General features: G+C 40.4%; 1 long non-coding RNA gene across 1 annotated transcript in view; it reads left to right on the forward strand.

Annotated features, from left to right (window-relative positions):
- The first annotated feature begins 3,341 nt into the window (after positions 1 to 3,341).
- LOC138884270 (uncharacterized) overlaps positions 3,342 to 17,793 on the forward strand; it is a 31,522-nt gene continuing 17,070 nt past the window's right edge. Inside the window, exon 1 of the long non-coding RNA XR_011404435.1 lies at positions 3,342 to 3,831. This is a non-coding gene — a long non-coding RNA (uncharacterized lncRNA). The remainder of the gene's footprint in view (positions 3,832 to 17,793) is intronic.

A 17,793-nucleotide genomic window follows, 5' to 3' on the forward strand; every position in this document is an offset into this window, starting at 1 on the left:
TTTCTGAGAAGGATTCACAAGCTCTGGGTACTCTCCTCTTGCCAAATATTCCTTGATATCATGAAAACCAAGGCTTTCCATTTGCTTCCTCTTCGACATGGGCAAAGTAAGTTGGCTGATCATGGATCTTTACTGGAATAGGATCAATGAAATTCTTGTTCGGATGTTGTATCATCGATGACAAGGTAGCTAATGCATCGACGAACTCATTCTGGACTCTAGGAACATGTTGGAACTCCATCTTTGTGAACCTCTTTCTCAATTCCTGTACATGATGCAAATACATGAGTATTTTGGAGTTCTTGGTTGCCCATTCTTCTTGCACCTGATGTAAAAGTAGGTCCGAATCTCCAATCACTAGCAACTCTTGAATGTTCATGTCGATGGCCATTTTAAGCCCTAAGATGCAAGCTTCATATTCGGCCATGTTGTTGGTGCACGGGAATCTAAGTTTGGCGGACACCGAATAATGCTGACCATTTTCTGATACTAGGACTACTCCTATGCCGACTCCTTTGAAATTTACTGCTCCATCGAAAAATATTCTCCAACCGTCATAGGATTCTGCAATGTATTCTCTTATGAATGATACATATTCATTAGGAAAATACGTTTTTAGGGGTTCGTATTCTCCATCCATGGGATTTTCAGCGAGGTGGTCTGCCAATGTTTGTCCCTTGACTGCTTTCTGAGTTACATAAACAATGTCGAACTCACTCAATAGGATTTTCCACTTGGATAGCTTATCAGTGGGCATGGGCTTCTGAAAGATGTACTTCAAATGATCCATCCTTGATATGAGATATGTAGTATAGGCACAGAAGTAGTGCCTCAACTTCTGAGCTACCCAAGTCAAAGCACAATAGGTGCGCTCTAATAGAGAATACCGGGCCTCGTATGGGGTGAACTTCTTACTGTGGTAATAAATGGCCTGCTCCTTCCTCCCTGTTTCATCGTGCTGCCCCAGAACGCAACCGAAAGCTCCATCCAATACTGCAAGGTAGAGTCATAAGGGTCTACCTGGCTCGGGCAGGACCAAGACTGGTGGTGTTGACAGGTATTCCTTAATTTTGTCGAAGGCCCTTTGGCAATCATCAGTCCATTTGGTAGCGGCATCCTTCTTCAACATCTTAACGATTGGCTCATAAATAACCGTAGACTATGCTATGAATCGGCTGATGTAATTGAGCCTTCCCAAGAAGCTCATCACATCTTTCTTGTTCTTTGGTGGTGGTATTTCTTGAATAACTTTAACTTTTGATGGATCCAGTTCTATTCCTAGGCGACTCACAATAAACCCAAGCAATTTTCCAGCAGGAACCCCAAATGCGCATTTCGCAGGATTTAGTTTCAGGTTGTACCTTCGTAATCTATTGAAGAACTTCCTCAAATCTTCCATATGATCAGTGGCCTTCTTGGACTTGATGATGACATCATCTACATATACCTCAATCTCCTTGTGTATCATATCATAGAAAATGGTAGTCATGGCCCTCATGTAGGTGGCCCCTGCATTCTTCAGGCAGAACGGCATCATCTTGTAACAGTACATTCCCCACGGCGTAATGAAAGCCGTTTTCTCAGCATCTTCTTCATCCATCCAAATCTGATGATAACTAGCGAAGTAATCCACAAATGACTACAGCTCATGCTTGGCGCAGTTGTCAATCAGGATATGTATGTTCGACAAAGGGAAGTCGTCTTTCGGACTGGCCCGGTTGGGATCCTTGTAATCGACGTAGACTCTGACCTTCCCATCCTTCTTTGGCACTGGCACAATGTTGGCTAGCCATGTCGGGTATTCTACTACCCTGAGAACCTTCGCTTTGACCTGCTTGGTGGCTTCTTCTTTGATTTTCAGACTCATATCAGGCTTGAACTTTCTGAGTTTTTGTTTCACCGGTGGACATGTCGGATCGGTTGGCAGTTTGTGAGCCACAATAGACGTACTCAGACCAGTCATGTCATCATACGACCAGGCGAATATGTCTTCATATTCCTTTAGAAATTATGTGTATTCTTTCTTTTCTGATGGCGATAGGTGAACGTTGATGCGTGTTTCCTTGACGTTTTCTGCATCTCCCAGGTTAACAATTTTGGTTTCGTCCAGGTTGGACTTAGGTCTATTCTCAAAGTTCTCAACTTCTCTAACAATCTCGTCAGGTATGTCATCTTCCTCTGAATCTATGTCTGTTTGTTGTGTTGTCTCATTGCATGTCACAGTCATTGATTCATCAAGATAAGTAATAGTAATGCTGTATAAGTAAAGTTATGAGAGAAAATGACAATGAGTGTTGATTCATAAGAAAAGTCAAAATGCTTTGATAAATTGCATAGCTGTTTTGAACATTGAAGGTTTTTTATTGCGGGAATTGAAAATGCGAAAAGAAAATTATTTAGTAAATAAAACAGTGAATGATTCTTGTTTTAGCCTTGCTACCCCGAGGCTCGTCGGGCTCTAGTTGTCCTGATGGTCCAATTGTTGAGGTGTGCCCCTTTGCTCACAGCCTGTATGGAAGGGCCTTCCTCCCACTCCTCTTCGAGAACAACACAACAATCCATATCATTGCCTTCTAGGAACAAATTCTTCACTGTTGTAAGTGCTTCTTCTTCGTTTGACCCATAAATAATGTTGGCATGTTGGAAGGTCTACTCCAGATGTGGTATTGGCCGCTCTAGTGGATAGTAAGGACCGCGCCATAGTGGCGACCAGTTGTTGAATTCTTCCCAGGTGTATTCATATCCCAAACCGAAGGTTGTGCCATGTGTAGACATGTGACTTTTGACCCTCCCCAAGATTTTCCATATTTTATCACGTAAATATTTAATTTAGGCTCAATATAGCTATTTCAACTCATTCTTACTCTTTTACTTTATTTTATTACAAGAAAATAAAAATTACAAAAAATATTTTTATTTTATGTACCTTTCATAGAGTAAAAAAAATACAAAAAATAGTACCTTAATTTTATCTTTATATAATCTTGAAAAAATATAAAAAAAATATGTAATAGTTTCATGTTTTAATATAGTTTAGTTTAATTAATTAGAATTTATCTTATATTAAGGGAATTTAGCTATGATTTTAAATAATAATTTTGGAGTCTTCTTAGCCCAAAATTGAAATAAAAGACATGGTCCAACCCAATTACCCTTAGCCCATTCTTCTCAACCCATTAGCCAATTTAAGTACAAGATTTAATCCTAGTCATCTATTTTCCTTCTAATTCAATGGTCATCATCCCTTTCCACCTCCCTATAAAATACCTAATTATAGAAACCATAACCAAGTTTTTTCAATTCCTACAACTCTAAAGCAACAAAAAAATGGCATCCATCTCCTTTCCTATCCTACAGCCAAGAGTCTCTTTGTTCATCTCCTTCTTGCTCAAGAATCAAACAAAAAAGAAACCTAATCCCAAAAGAAAGAAGAACAGCGCCCATAAGCCAGAACAAGAAACAGAGATGGAGATAACGAAAAAAGGTTAAAAATGAACCTTCTTCTCCATCTTCGAACTTCCAGTAGAAAAACCCATAAGCTTCAGCCGCGAAAAGCGCTCCAAAACCTCACCCCGAGCAGCCCCTGTTTCTACCATTAAAATCCAAAAAAACTAGCTCCAAAATACCTCCAACATTCCAGGCGAAAAATTCCATGGAAACAGCTGAAAATCAGCACAAACATACCTCACAAAACAGCTCCATAACCACCGGGTGCTAGTATCGGAGTTTCGGAATTAAAGATTGTTGGTCCTGTTTGTGGTTCGAGAGGTCCGTCGAGGCTGCCGCGGGCAAAGGTTTATGATCATGATTATTGTCTTGGCTTGAACAGATGTAAGTTTCTTAAACTTCAGATTCATTTAATACAACGGCCCATTCTTCTTCCTATCTTTTGTCTTTGAAGGCGTGAATCATTGGGTTATTAACCGAAGAGTTATTATCTAGCTATATGTTTTTTTTTCGTTTGGCATGAAATGACTGTTTGGATATTTTTAATTGTGACGAGAATTTTCTTTTTTTGTCGACATTAGAGCATGAGAAATCTTGGAGGTAGTTTCAGCATTTGTTCTAGATGTTTTAGTTGTTATTAATTCTAGATTGGTTAATAATTTATGGACCATAGATCCGTTCTTTCTTTTCTTCTTCTTTCTTTCAATAAGTTTGGGTGGAATGTCATGGGTACAATTAATATGATGTGGATTGTGTTAATATTTTAAAAGAGAATTGAGATGATCATTCTGGCCCAAAACGAGTAGTCTACATTCTATTCTTTAATAAACGGTTTCTCCAAGATAATTGCAATTAGCTAAAATATTTCTTAATTACCAATCTTTACGTATTCATGTCCTATGGTCATACATTGATTCTTAAATTTAGGAAATGAGTAATTCCTAAACATTCGTATTTTACTTTAGGCACGATTAATAAATAAATCATCGTGGCTACGGTACGGTTCCCGTGACGTAGTTGTGATTCATAATTGCTAAAATCCGGGGGCGCATTTCATGTACCCGGTTATAATAACTTCGAACAATAAAATCCTTTGAAATTAGAAATCGTGGTGTGTCATTTAGTGAATTTTCTATGGCCCTCGCTAATGTGGAAGTGCGTAGTTGCTTTAGGCGCGCTATTTTAATAATCTATCTTCCTAAACTCGGGTGCACATTTATGTGACCCAAATCCAAATTTCAACAATGTTATATAAAATGTGTTGCGGACTGCGGGTGCATTTATGTGACGTAGTTCAAGACATATTTTAAATGATGTTGCAAATCTTTCTTTAAAAATGGTTAAAAGCCGTCTAAAGTTAAAATGCACATAGGTTTGATCATGTGTTAAAATCAGATAATAGGCCAATTATAACAGTTGAGTGACCGTGATAGAACCACGGAACTCGGGAATGCCTAACACCTTCTCCCGGGTTAACAGAATTCCTTACCCAGATTTCTGGTTCGCGGACTGTGATACAGAGTCATTCTTTCCTCGATTCGGGATTTGAACCGGTGACTTGGGACACCATAAATTATCCCAAGTGGCGACTCTGAATTTTTAATAAAATAATCTCATTTCGATTGTCACTTTAAGTTGGAAAAAACTCCCTTATACCCTTTCCGGGAGTGTAGGTAAAAAGGAGGTGTGACACCATGTTTCTTGAGTTTTATGGGCTTAGAGATTCCTTGGAGATTCTTGCCGAGCCCCTTTCCAGGTTCGTACCCGCTCCAATTCAGTATACTCTCAATTTTGTTATCCCACCATTTGTCTTTGTCGACAACATTGACCCGTTCGATGTGGTGGTAAGTTTCTCCACCCAACTTCCTTCTTCCTTCGATCGCCGGAATGGTCTGGCGACTGTATATAGGGTTGTTGCCATCACCATGAATGATCACTTCCTGGTGATTCCATTCGAACTTTACCGTCTGATGCAGTATTGATGCTACGGCTCCAGCAGCATGAATCCACGACCATCCTAGTAGTAAGTTGTATGACGCTGGTACATCTATTACCTGGAAATCAACCTCGAACCAGGTTGGTCCCATCTGTAAGCATAGAATAATCTCACCAATGGTGGACCTCTGGGAACCATCTAAGGCTTTCACATTGATTGCTCCATCTTTTATCTCATGCAGCCCTTTACCCAGCTTCTTGAGTGTTACCAGCAGACAAATGTTAAGAGTGGAACCTCCATCGATCAGGATTCTAGTGATGAAATAATCTTCGCATTGCACAGTGATGTGCAATGCTTTGTGCCCTAACCCTTCAGGTGGCAGCCCGTCCTCATGAAAGGTGATCTTATGGCTCTCCAGCACCTGTCCTACCATGTTAGCCATTTCCATGCCAGTGATGTTGCCTGGTACGTATGCCTCACTTAGCACCTTTAGTAGAGCATTCTTGTGTGCCTCAGAATTTTGCAGCAAGGAGAGAATGGATATTTGTGCTAGCGTCTTGTTTAACTGGTCGATAACAGAATACTCCTTAGCCTGTATCTTCCTCCAAAGATCGTCCGGACCTGTCTCAATGATGGGTGGCCGATTAGAGGCCTGCTTGCTTGACTCAACTAGATGTTCAGGGGTATAGACTCTACCAGTTCTCGTCATACCCTGTGCTACAATAGTCTCTTCGAACCTGACCTTGCCTTTCTTCCTCGCCTCGGCTGTATAGTCCCAGGATACAACCTTTGAATGGAATGGTGTCATGGTCAACATCGCCACTGGGATTGGCATGGCTATCTTTACTCCAAACGGAGCGTGTGCTTTGGGTGGCAAAACTGTAACCTCAAATGGTGCAGGTGCATTTGTTGGAGACATGAATTCAACCTCAATTGGTGCTGGTATTTTTGTATATGACATTGCTTCAAACTCAAGTGGCACAGACTTATTCACCTCAACGTCCTTAGATGGTTGAATCTAGACTATGATCGGATTAAGGGTAACTATTGGCCTCTTTGGGTCATCACCTTCTGCGATCAACCTGATTGATCCCTCGGGATCCTAGTCATCTTCTATTTCAATCATGTGGATACCTCCACCCTTGTGGTCTGGTAGAGGATTGTTGTGGACATTTAGAGCGGGTTCCTTTGTCAATATAATCTTGTTATCAATTAAAGACTGGATCTTGTCTTTCAAGGAACGACATTCATCGATGGTATGCCCTTTCATGCCAGAGTGGTATGCACGGGATTTGTTTGGGTTAACCAACTGAGAATGGTTCTCAGGAGTTGCAGCAGGGATGGTGGTGACATAACCAGCGGCTTTGAGTCTCTTATACAACTGGTCAATAGGTTCAGCAATGGTTGTATATTATTTTGGAGGTCTGCGATCGAAATTTGACTGAGGTCTAGGGAAGTTTTGGCATGCAAGAGGTGATTGATAGTGGGATGGTTGAGAATTATAGGTTTGGTAGACATGTGCGGGTTGGGAATATCTGGGTGAGGTAGGTTGATACGTGGGAGGTGGAGGTGATTGATAAGTTGGTGGTGGGGCTTGGTATGAGGGTGAAGGTGCTTGGTCGGCTGATATATGAGTGGAGGTGTGTTTGGTATTTGAGGGGAGATTTGGTCCTTTGTGCAACCATCATAGCCCCTACGTCCCTTTCTTGGACACACCACCAGACTGTAAAGCCTTGTTTGTAGCTTGAAAGGCCTCAAAGTTTTTAACCATACCGCTTTTGATACCCTCTTCAATTCTTTCACACAGTTTGATAATGTCAAAGAATTTGTGGTTCTCGATCATCATCAGTCGTTCATAATATTGCGGGTCCTGAGCCCGGACAAAGAACTTGTTCATCTATTCCTCTTCTAAGGCAGGTCTGACCTTAGCAGTTTTGGACCTCCAGCGAGTAGCATACTCGTGAAATGTCTCTGTTGGCTTTTTATTTAGATTCTGAATATAGAACACGTCTGGCGCATTCTCTATATTAAACCTGAACCTGTCCATAAAATCGGATGCCATGCCTACCCAGCTTGACCACTTCTTTGGATCTTGGCTGATGTACCAAGACAACGCATCTCCTTTCAAACTCCTCATGAACAGCTTCATGCGGATTCTCTCGTCTTTCCCTACTCCAACTAGCTTGTCGCAATACGTCCTCAGATGGACTCTTGGATCACCTGTACCATCAAACATTTCGAACTTAGGGGGTTTGTACCCTTTGGGCAGTTTGACATCAGGCTGTATGCAAAGATCCTCATAGTTCAACCCCTCAATTCCCTTGCTTCCTTCAACACCTTGAATCCAGCTAGTCAGTTTCTTAAGTTCCTCAGCTAAGTTTTTGATAAGCAGATCCTCTTCATCAGACTTAGGTGTGCTTGAGATAGGTTGGGTGGAGTGTGGCATGATCTCCACGTAGATAGGGGTGTTATGGTAGGTGTGAAAGTGATCGTTTGTGGAGTTTGGGGTTCTGGGATGAGTAGTGGAGTATTGTTTGGGATATGGCAGGTGTTGCATTCGGTCTTTGGCGGAACAGTGTGGTGGTGAGAAGCGGGATGAGTCTATTGCTTTGGGATATTTTGAGGAGGTGTAGGGTTTTGAGTGTTGGGAAAGTTGATATCCGGGGTGCTGAGGGAAAATGATAGGCTTGCCAGATTTTGAACCTGATCGAGCTCTTTTTGGAATTTCAGCAATTTCTGTTCAAGTTGGGATACATTCTCCTTAGGAACCTCAGTACCATGGTCGTTAGTGGCCTCTACCCATTCAGTTGGATTCTCCTTTCTAACGTTGTTCAGATCTTCCATCTTGCTTTTATTCTTGTTTTTGACAGGACTAAGAGGAGGAGTGGGTGGAGGGCCCCTGGATCTTATGGAATAGGATGATGATGTCATAGTGCACGAACTAACCTTTGGGGAAGGGAATAATAAAAACAAAAACAAAGAATAAAACAAAAAGGTAACCAAGTTAGTGAGGATTATAAAAAATATTGCAATATTTAAACACATAGTGCGGGAATGTAATCGTGTCCTAATTTGGGGACCTCTTTGTGCCCGAGATAGGCCTAGCGACAAATTATTTTGGAGAACTTAGAATGCTAAATGCCTCATTTTATTGATAGAAAACAAGACGAATCCCAAATTGACACTAAATAAACAGGAAATAAAAAGTCACTAATGGCCATTGGCCTTATTACATTTATAAAGCGAAAATATAAACTCCTATCTACTTTGTCCTTGAAGGACCTTCCCCAGATTTGGCATTCTTGGCTCCGTCGAACGGCTTCCCCAACTCGCAGAGTCCCAGCAGCAGGTACGCTCTAGCTAGATGTCCGCCTTCGGTCCCTTCAGCATTTTGACAATCTTCGACCCTCTTGAGAAATTTTCTCTCCAATTCCGCTATGCCTTGATCCAAGTATCCAAGCCGCTTGTTGGCACTGACAGCCATGTCCTTCCATTCCTCAATTAGCTTCTGGTTGGACTCTTGTATTTCGTGATGTTCGCTTTCGTACTCACAGATCCTTTTGCGCAGCGGGTTGTACTTGACCTGCGCCTTGGCCCTTTCATCTATAATCCTGTGACCTCGAGCAAACCCCGGCTGGCCTAGACCATCATGATTATCTTCAAACCAACCTGAATAGAAAGGAGCACAACCAGCATGATACCTGTCTGGTTCAATGGTATCTCTCCCCATTATGATCTTACAGTGCCACATATGCTGAGGTTGGCACTTGTAGGGACTATCATCATTCTGGAAGTCGGCTCGGAAATGACTCATCTTATCGACCCTGGGTATAACTTGCTTTCTACCATCTTGCCTAATAGCTTAGAGAGGGACATAAGGGTATGTTCCTCTAAGACCAATTAGTATTAGGAAAGGTGCATCTCTGGATCGGGCGATGAATTCCTCGGTCGGAAACCACTCAAACATCCATTGAACCTGTTCTTCAGTTAGATTATCGAATAGTTCAACCCATCCTTTGGCATTATCAGGCTGAGCGAACATATCAGGGATGTAATTCATTCGCTTTGGATGATGGAAAGCGGTGTGATCATCCCAGTCCCTTCGTTGAATCTCTTACCGGTGTTCGCCCTTTTGGAGATGTTCCATGAGCTAGAGTTGGAGTAATAAATTGCAGCCTTCGAAGTGTTTTGCTCCTCTTTGACACTTTTCCAAGGCTCGGTATATGTCTGCAATGATCATGGGCACGGTGCTGAATGGCTACCCATCAATCCCTTCCATTAGGGTCTTAGTTACCATAGTTAGCCTGGTATGGATTCTTGCTTTCTTCATCGGAAATACGATCAACCCCAAGAAACAAAACATGAAGACAAAAACCCTTCGATGGATGTGCCCCAAGGATGTGATGGCAAACTCTTCAGGGTAGGTACGGTAGGATTTGCTGTGCTCGTACCTTTCATACAAGTAGTCAAAAAGGATGTATGATTCCTTCAGACATGTCAATTCTATGTTCTTCTTCAAACCAATCATTTTGAGGAAACCCTTGCCCTTGTAGTTCTCAAACATTAACAAACCCGGAGTTTCCCACGCTAGACCGGCCAATCCTCCTATCTGCTCTAGCAAGGGCGTCATTTCAATGTCCCCAAAGTGGAACACAGCCCTTTCACAATCCCAAAATAGTGTGGCAGCTTCTATGATCTTGCTGTTAGGTTGGATCTCTAGGAGAGACGGTAGATTTCCCAGATATATCGGACGAGAGTTTGGTCACTGGAGGGTAAATCTCTCCACCAGCTTAGTCTTGGGTGGATTTTGGTGACCATGCCAAATCTAGGGACTTCGTGGCTCATATTTCTGCAAGACAAATAAGATTAGGTCATTACCCCCACCAGACTCGACTATTTAATACCAAAAATTAGCATGAAGCATTTAGTTCTCCAAATAAATGCACAGAACGTGGTGATGTCCATTTGGGTTCAGGGAAACCCAGTGGACTTTGGACAAGGCTATCTTAAAGGATCATTATGTGGATAACATAACTGACCCGACTAGGTTTAACCATGATGCATGCACAATTTGAACAGACTAAGGTTTCTATGGGGTTTTAGACTGGTACCCTTGAGCAAACAACTCAAGGGGGAAGGCACGGAACTGTCAACTGCACTGTTGATCGACTAGTTTTACCGCAAATATGCCTTTCCGAATTTAGGGGGTAAGGATATAGGAAGAGCGCAACCACTCATTATAAGCGTTGCTATAATATTTGTTTGGCACGAGTGGAGTATGATGTTGAGAATGATAATGCAATAATTAAAAGCATGTTGGCATGTATTTGCACGTTAAGAAAGCGATAAATACAACAGTTTCATAATTTAAAGTGACAATAAAGGAAAGAAACAGGGACGACATGTCAGTTTTGTAGTTGAAAAGGAAATTAAATACTTAAAGAAATTTAAACAAGTAATTGCACATAAGGGAGGGTACAAATTCACAAGAACAATCTGAAGTGGTAAAAGCCTAAATATCCCCAGCAGTGCCATGTTGTCGCGACCCCTTTTTCCCTCGGAAAATCGGGTTTATGACATTTTTGGGTATGGGACAACTCATTCCTTTTGGGAACGAGGTTTGCATTTTGAAAAGTCTTCACCTAATGATTTAAGGTGCATTAGGACACCTATAGGGTTCATTTCTAAGTTTCTTTGATAACCAGAGATAGAGTAAGGGCTTGAAATTATCCTAAGGGGAAGGTGTTAGGCACCCCTCAGGATCTACTAGTGTGGTTCCCGGCCAGACAGTTTTGTGAATTTTTACAGTTAGTAAATAGACAAGTATAGGCTCAAATAGTAGGGGATTTAAGTTTAAACACATAAGAGTTTGAAAACAATCATTAAAGGGTGAATTTTAAAAAAAAAGAGTTACAGTTTTACAAATACTTGAGAATATAAAAAGGAGGGGGTCCTAGTTTTGTTTATAATATGGATCACATCAATGCGATACCTGGTATGACATTCCTCAGAAGAGAGAATACACGTAGTATTAGCGCACCGGTCATCATATCCATATCTACCCTTCCCACCCCGCTAAGGTATTAAAGCGCGGATTGGTCTCGACCTCTACTGCATGCTATTACCCGTACCATTCCTATCCATCCCGGAGGAATTTAGGACTACTATTCCTATAAGAGGGAGGACTTTAGACTAACTCTTAGGTTTTAAAGGTAAAAGGCTAAGACGACAAACAAAAACATGTAGAACTGCATTTAAAGGGGAAACACATAAACAATTAAGAGGCTCATATATACCTCCGCAGACAATGCATATAAATAGCATGACTTAAACACAGTTAGGGTCAGAATTTAAAGTACTAAGGCAGGGTGTTTTAATTGTTGAAGCAAACCAATTTATTATATAACTCAGATAAGAAGTCCGAATCATGCCTGCCTGCTGGTTGTAGCAGTGCTAATTAAACACAGGCGAGTTCAGTTTTATCATTATTACCTAAGGCTTGCCTAGGAGCAATAATGAGCATGATGTCTATTACTAATTAGGAATGTAGTAAAACAGAAAACAATTCGAAGCGAGCGATTTGGATCCTATAGGCATGCTTTCTAACCGTATTAATTTAAAAGAGCAAGTTATTTAAACTGATTCAGAACTATACGAGTCAAACCGATTTTTAACTAAACTGGTTTTACATCCTATAGACATGATCTCTATTATAGCTGATTTTAATTCCTACAGACATGGTATCTAAGTATTAAAGACTTATTTTGGTGTTATAGGCATGGTATCTAATTGAATATGAAGTGAAGCAAGCAGGATTTATTTGATCACAGCGAAATTCCTATAGGCATGGTATCTAATTGAACATGAAGTGAAGCAAGCAGGATTCATTTGATCACAGCGAAATTCCTATAGGCATGCTTTCTATAAAAAAAATGATTTGGATCTCATATGCATGACATCTAATTTCAAAGCTGATTTCAACCTTGTAGGCATGATGTCTTATTATAGCCATTCAGAACTTATAGGCACGGTATCTAAGTATGCAAGTAAAACATACAGAATTTATTAAACAGATATTCTAATAGCTAAAGCATGCATAATCACCCCATCCCTTTCACTAGCCAACCCCAATATTTGTTACAAATTATTACAGACCAAAAATGACTGAATTACATCAGAAAAGTGCAAAAATAAAAAGTTACAACCATAGTAAGCCCGATTCTTGACTTCCTCTCTGAGTTATGGAATAAACTACCTCAAATGTCAATGTTGTTTCAAAGCCTTTCTCAGACCTGGGTGTGTGAAAGTTCCCTAAGGGCCTCAAGGGACCCCGGGCAGTGTTTACCCCCAGGTTTGCATAACCAGACAGAAATGAGTGCAATGTGGAAGGGACATCCCTTATGTGCCCAAGTTCAGAGGGAGCTCAAGGGTCCCAAGGCAAGGCTCACACAAGAGGGGCAGAACTTAGGTTCTATGAATATAGTGGAAGTGCAAAACATACAGTTTAAAAAAAGAGTTTGTTTGAAACTGGACTGGAAAGTCCATTTTTGAAGGTAATCAGTAGCAGAAGTGTTTAAAATCAGTTGGGGTAAGGAGCAAAACATAGAATTAATAGTCATAAAAGGGGTCAAGGGGTTTTGGGAATACATTGTTTGTAAGCACATGACCCAGCAGGGGTCTGGTTTAGTTATGCACAATAATAGTTGATGCTGGCATGGCCACAAACCAACCAAAGGAACACAAACACATAGAGAGGATATGGGGTTTGGGATTCATACACATAGGAGAGCATTAATTTAAAAGAGGAAGGGAACATATTTCAGTATGCTAGTAATGTAACTTGACTGTAGAAACATAAGCAGAAGTAGACAAGAATGACAGAAGTTGGAAAAATTAAAGAAAGATGTTGTTGTTGATGCTTGAAAATTAACTAGGACATACCAGTAGAGAAGCAAAGTGCAAAAAGCAAGCAAAATTCCACAGTCTAGCCTTGGCTTTCAGCCGGCTAGACAAAGCAGTAGCACAAGTAGTAGTAGAGAAAACAGAGAAAGTTTTGAGTGTAAGTGTGTGTTCTTGAACTCAAATTGTTCGTGTCTTTGAAAGAAGAGGGGGTGGGTATTTATAGTTTTGAAAACGAGTGAAGAAGAGATAAAGTCATAAACACAAACATGGAAATAATCACAATCAGAATCAATTAACACAAGTGATTCCCTTTAATTAAGGAATCAATGTTTAACGGGTAGTAACATGTTTAATTAAGGAAAGAAATCAGTTTGGGGACAGATTGATTATTGCCATATAAGGGGGCAATAAAAGCATGAAGTAAATAATCAAGTCTAAGTACAAAGTGCTTAGTTTTGGGAAGGGATTCAGCAAGGTAAAACATCATAGTAAAGGAAAGGAATCAATTAATTTTAAACAGATGAGTAAAAATTAGGGCTTGTAAGAAAACCTTTTACAATTAGTTGGAAGATCGAGGGAATCAAGAGCAATCAAGAAAGGAACATGATTCTGCACTTCACCATATAAATGGCAAGAGATGAATAAGCATGCAGAGTTAAACACGTTGACAAAAGATGCAACACAAACTTATAGTAGAAGTAGGGGCAAGCTAGGGTTCAGTAGCAAGAAAATATTCGAAGCACAGTAGTCAAGTAGTCACATAGAATCAACAGTGAAGAAGAACATAGTAACAGGTAAATAGAGTCTGAAACAAGTAAAGGTCTCACAGTAACAAGTGAGGCAAAACTTTTAAGAAGTTAGGGCTTCAACAGTAGCTGAATTTAAGAGATGATAAGAAGTCAAAATCAGATGAGTCAAACAAGGAAAAGAGAGTCAGAAACAAAGAATTTAATCGAACAGGTACACCTTTAAACAAACAGTTTCAGAACTCGGATAAGACCAAAAAAAGGAACTAGGGTTTTTAACATGCTGAAATAGATAGAAGAATAATATGAGCAAATCATTTTAAACATAGAAAAATCACAAACAGCATTAAAATCAGAGAAGAGATCTTTTGAAAAACTTAAAGGAAAACCCTAATCGTCGAAAAATGAAGAGGCGTTTTGAAAGAAAAGTTGAAGAACCATCAAGAAAACACTTAAGAAGTTCGTAGTAAACACAGATCTAAGATAGATCTGAAGAAAATTGAAAGATCTTAAAGATTAGGGTATCAGAAAACCTAGAAAAGGTGAGAAAGACCTTGAAAGTTACCGATCTAAGCAGGAAAGTCAAGGATCTGCTTTGAAAGGCCATGAACAGAAGTCGAGCAAGGACTGGACCAGATTCCTTCGAGGTCTGGCCATGAAACCATAGAAACAAATACCCAGGAACCATAGGAGGATGGTTTATAAGGTTTAAAGGTAAAAGGCAGGTATGCCTAAAGGGTTTCACTGTAGCAAAACGCTCTAGTTTCTCTCTACTATCGCGTCACTGTAGCAGTCAAGAACCGTACTGTTTATCAGACAAAACTGGGCAAAACTTGTTCATTCATGGATTTGTAAAGGCAGCCATGGCTGCGCCTATCTCTCCCCAGCCTTTGGATGTGAGAGAGGTAACACAAATCCATACAAAAACAATCCCAAATCATAATACAAAACAAACCTATGCATCTCAACTTCAACCAAAACAGTCCGCCTTAGTGTCATCAAAAATCGAGTTGTTTCCAGTAAAACTCGACCATGGAGAACCAGTCATAGAATTCACAGTGGAGGATGTTAATGACTTCATTAGGGAGGAAGGACTGCATCAAGCAGTTGTGATTAAATTTTCATACGGAAAACCAGATCTACAGGAGGTTCGAAGAATTATTTCAACGCAATTTGACATCCAAGGTCACTGTAACGTTGGGCAGTTGGAATTTCGTCACTTGTTGGTCAGGTTTGATTTATTCAATGATTATGTTCAGTTCCTCTCGAGGTCGACTGGATATCTTAAATCCAAAGGCGACGAGTACTTCTTCAGAACATTCCCATGGACACTAGGATTCAATCCAAAGGAGGAGACTTCTATGGCAGTCGTCTGGATCTCGTTACCAGGTGTGCCACCTAATTTCTTTGCAAAGAGGTCGTTAATGTCTATAGCGTCAGCTGTTGGAAAAGCTCTTGCTGTGGACAAGGCGACACAACAAAGGACTAGACCTAGTGCGGCAAGAGTTAAAGTTGTAATCGATTTGCTAGACAAACACCCCAAAAAGGTTAAGCTTCAGATTGTGGATAGAGTTACTGGTAAATATGTCGTACATTATCAAGAAATAGTGTATGACAATCTTCCTAAATATTGCACTTGTTGCAAACATCAAGGACATGACAAAAAGGTATGTCGAGTAATGAAAGAACAAGCAGAAAAGAAGGTGGTGACAGAGGAAGTAACAGGGGTTAAGCTTCAAGGTGGTCATGGTTTGGTCGAGGCAAATAGTCCAGTTATTGAAAAACTACAAGGTGATGCTAGGGATTATCTCAATGCAAAAAGAGTTGGCCAAATAATGGTGTTAAATTCTGAAGATAACAGAAAAAGTGAGCAGCAACAGGTATTGAGTTTACTAGGTGAAATCGAGGCAGCAACAACAGCTGGACCAAAAACAATTTTAGCTGACGCTAATAGACGTGATGGTGCACAGATTTGCAGCAATGCAGTTACTATTGTTCCTGTAGATCGTGATGGTGCACAAATTTGCAGCAATGCGGTTACTATTGTTCCTGCATTGAAAACAGTAGATGATTTTAGGAAGGCTAAAAATCATGCTGCTGCTCGAGAAAGTAGTGCAGCTGGCAACCTTCAAGATAGGGTGGAAGGCAGTGGAATAGCTGAAGTTGTACGAGCTTCTACTGTGTCAAGGCTGGATAATAATTTTGAACACAATGCAACTGGAGGTTGAGCTACACAACTGACAAACTTGCCAAGCAATTCTGCATTTGGGCAAGTTTTGTCAAATAAAGCTGAGGTAGCTCCTGCTGTTAAAAAAACACAATGCTCCAGCAGATATTCATGCTACAAAAGCTTTGGCAATAATTACCAATGCATTGAGTAAAGCAACAGATGTTGCACTACCTGGGAACAAGGTGACTGTTAATAAGCTTGATGAGGAGCAACAAAAGGACGGAACTGCTATTGTGAAAAAATTGAATGCTACAGGAAAAACAGGGGAACCTACTGTTCCATTGCAAACTTTTGCAAATCTAGAAACTAGCAGTCAACGACCTGCAACTACTAATGAGCATGATCATCTATTGGTTAGCACAAATAAAGCAGGCAGAACAGAAGAAGTGTTATCAGAGGGGTCGTGTGGTGAAGTTGAAGGTGAATCTGGAAATCTCTTGTTATTAACTGATGTTCAAGATAGTCAAGATGATGAACTGCGTTTAGTTGGCTCATCACCAATATCAACACAATGCAGCTCGCCACCAGTACCAAAAAATTGCAGCACTTCCATTTTAAGTGGTACTATGATGCAAAATACAATAAGACTAAAATCTGGGCAGCAACAACATAGTTTAAACAGTACAGAAACTATCACTGAAGCGGGTAAATCTACTGCACAACAACACAATCATGCTCTTCCAAATACAGGACAACAGCTAGATTTTCCTATAAGTTTCATGGCTGGACAGCAGAAGCATACTCTAGGAAGTCCACTACAAAAGCAAAAACACTTCAGGTGATGCAGCAGTAGAACTGGACAATGTTAAACGTTCAGCTGAGTTTTCAAACCATGCTTTGATTTCAAACCATGACCGGGATCTATTGGATGCTTTGGGCAGTCCAAAACCTCATAGATGTGCATACTCAAATAAAATAATGCTCAGGCAACTCCCAATGAGAGCTGCAAAACAAAAAGGGGTTGCCACCTCCATATCTACGAGGTCCAATAGATTCGCGAAGAAATGAAGAATTTTGAAGATTATTTGAAGATAGTTAAAGAGGAATTTAAGGAAGTTCAAATTGAAGAACTCACAAGTTTGAGAAATGAGGGGCAAGACTCTAATTTCTACATTGTTTTAGTTTATCATTTTCAAAGCATCATCACTTGTAATAGCGTCACAGATTGTGTTATAAAATCTATGGCGATCATTGAGTACTTGGTACTTTCAAGTTCCTATTTCTTACATGCTTGCTAGAAGATGAGGCTTTTTCTTTGCCTCAATAGGATTAGTAAGGTAAGGTTTAGCCCGGTTTGTGTTGCCTTGGTCCTATGCCTTTGGAAAAATATCCACACGGCTATGAGATTATATGCCCTCGTGAGACGTTGCCAACAGCTACACCATGAATCCTCTACATGAGGCTGTCATCAAAAGGCAATGTGAGGCGCAGAGGAGTGATTATATAGCCAAGGCATATGGGCAATAATATCGGTGCTATTGTCCCCCTTATTTATACTTTTCCTATTTGTTGTATTTTCTTTTCTTTTTTAT

The sequence above is a fragment of the Nicotiana sylvestris genome, chromosome 12 (assembly GCF_000393655.2).
Source record: "Nicotiana sylvestris chromosome 12, ASM39365v2, whole genome shotgun sequence".
Classification (NCBI taxonomy): domain Eukaryota; kingdom Viridiplantae; phylum Streptophyta; class Magnoliopsida; order Solanales; family Solanaceae; genus Nicotiana; species Nicotiana sylvestris.